Here is a 2,694-nt window from a genome sequence, read left to right as displayed (position 1 = left end):
GTCAAGTAATCAACTTTAATTTTCAAAATCAAATCTTTTTAAATTTCTTTTTCAAATCTTTTTCAAAATAAATGTCAATCACATCTTTTTCAAAATCAATTTCAAAATCTTTTCTAACCTCTTATCTTTTCAAAATTGATTTTCAAATCTTTTCCAAATTAATCCTATCTTTTTGTTTGATTCTTATCTTTTTCAAAACTATCTAACTAATTTTCTTTCTCTAATTTTTGAAAATCATTAACCTCTTTTTCAAAATTTCTTTTCATTAACTAATTATTTTAAATTTTAATTTTAATTTTATTCCTTTTCGTATTTTTGAATTATAACTAATATTTAAAATAAAAACAAAAATATTTTTATTTTATTTTATTTAATTTTCGAATTCTTCTCCCTCTCATCTCCTTCTATTTATTTATTTATCTACTAACACCCCTCTTTCACTCAAAAAATTTGAACCCACTCTTCTCCTTTGTGTTTGAATTCTTATCTTTTCCTTCTTCTATTCTTCTCTTCTTATACTCATATAAGGAATCTCTATATTGTGACATATAGGATTCCATATTTTCTTTTCTGTTCTCTTCTTTTTCATACGAGCAGGAACAAGGATAAGAATATTCTTGTTGAAGTTGATCCTGAACCTGAAAGGACTCTGAAGAGGAAGCTAAGGGAAGCTAAAGCACAACTCTCTGGAGAAAATCTGACAGAAATTTTTGAAAAAGAAGGAGACATGGCCAAACTCAACAACAATGCAAGGAAGATGCTTGGTGACTTCACTGCACCAAATTCCAACTTACATGAAAGAAGCATATCAATTCCTGCCATTGGAGCAAACAATTTTGAGCTAAAGCCTCAATTAGTTTCTCTGATGCAACAGAATTGTAAGTTTCATGGACTTCCATCAGAAGATCCTTTTCAGTTCTTAACTGAATTCTTGCAAATCTGTGATACTGTTAAGACCAATGGGGTTGATCCCGAGGTCTACAGGCTTATGCTTTTCCCGTTTTCTGTAAGAGACAGAGCTAGAATATGGTTGGACTCTCAACCTAAAGATAGCCTGAACTCTTGGGATAAGCTGGTCACGGCTTTCTTAGCCAAGTTCTTTCCTCCTCAAAAGCTTAGCAAACTTAGAGTGGATATTCAAACCTTCAAACAGAAAGAAGGTGAATCCCTCTATGAAGCTTGGGAGAGATACAAGCAACTGACCAAAAAGTGTCCTTCTAACATGCTTTCAGAATGGACCATTCTAGATATATTCTATGATGGTTTGTCTGAATTATCTAAGATGTCATTGGACCATTCTGCAGGTGGATCCATTCAGCTAAAGAAAACGCCAGCAAAAGTTCAGGAACTCATTGAAATGGTTACAAATAACCAGTTCATGTACACCTATGAGAGGAATCCTGTGAATAATGGGATGCCTCAGAAGAAGGGAGTTCTTGAAATTGATACTCTGAATGCCATATTGGCTCAGAACAAAATATTGACTCAGCAAGTCAATATGATTTTTCAGAGTCTGAATGGATCGCAAGCTGCATCCAACAGTACTAAAGAAGCATCTTCTGAAGAAGAAGCTTATGAACCTAAGAACCCTGCAATCGTAGAGGTGAATTACATGGGAAAACCCTATGGAAACACCTATAATCTCTCATGGAGAAATCATCCAAATTTCTTATGGAAGGATCAACAAAAGCCTCAACAAGGCTTTAATAATGGTGGAAGAAACAGGTTTAGCAATAGCAAGCCTTTTCCATCATCCTCTCAGCAACAGACAGAGAATTCTGAGCAGAATCCATCTAGCTTAGCAAATATAGTCTCTAATCTATCTAAGGCCACTTTAAGTTTCATGAATAAAACAAGGTCCTCCATTAGACATTTGGAGGCACAAGTGGGCCAGCTGAGTAAAAGAGTCACTGAAACTCCTCCTAGTACTCTCCCAAGTAATACAGAAGAGAATCCAAAAAGATAGTGCAAGGCCATAACCTTACTTGGTGTGGCCGAACCCAGAGATGAGGAGAAGGACGTGAATCCTAGTGAGGAAGACCTTCTGGGACGTTCACTGACCAATAAGGAGTTTTTCTTTGAGGAACCAAAGGAATTTGAGGCTCATCTAGAGACCATAGAGATTCCATTGAACCTCCTTTTACCATTCATGAGCTTTGATGACTATTCTTCCTCTGAAGAGAATGAAGACATCATTGAAGAGCAGGTTGCTAAATATCTAGGAGCCATCATAAAGTTGAATGCCAGTTTATTTGGTAATGAGACTTGGAAGGATGAACCCCCCTTGTTCACCAATGAACTAAGTGCATTGATAAGGCAGACATTGCCTCAGAAGAAACTCGATCCCGAAAAGTTCTTCATACCTTGTACCATAGGCACCATGACCTTTGAGAATGCTCTGTGTGACCTTGGATCAGGGATAAACCTCATGCCACTCTCTGTAATAGAGAAACTGGAAATCTATGAGGTACAAGGTGCAAGAATCTCACTAGAGATGGCAGATAAATCAATGAAACAGGCTTATGGATTAGTAGAGGACTTGTTAGTAAAGGTTGAAGGCCTTTACATCCCTGCTGATTTCATAATCCTAGACACTGGGAAGGATGTGGATGAATCCATCATCCTTGGAAGACCCTTCCTCGCCACAGCAAAAGATGTGATTGATGTGGATATAGGAGAGTTGATCCTTCAACT

General features: G+C 36.6%; 1 non-coding gene across 1 annotated transcript; it reads right to left on the bottom strand.

The window, feature by feature from the left end:
- Positions 1 to 1,120: 1,120 nt before the first annotated feature.
- On the bottom strand, positions 1,121 to 1,228 carry LOC148574459 (small nucleolar RNA R71). Its single transcript, XR_015906599.1, has one exon. It is a non-coding gene; the product is annotated as a small nucleolar RNA R71 (small nucleolar RNA).
- Positions 1,229 to 2,694: the final 1,466 nt, after the last annotated feature.

The sequence above is a fragment of the Arachis ipaensis genome, chromosome B2 (assembly GCF_059453495.1).
Source record: "Arachis ipaensis isolate K30076 ecotype BB chromosome B2, ASM5945349v1, whole genome shotgun sequence".
NCBI lineage: Eukaryota > Viridiplantae > Streptophyta > Magnoliopsida > Fabales > Fabaceae > Arachis > Arachis ipaensis.
The sequence above is the reverse complement of the archived record's forward strand: the minus strand, read 5'-3'. Positions and strand labels throughout refer to the sequence as shown.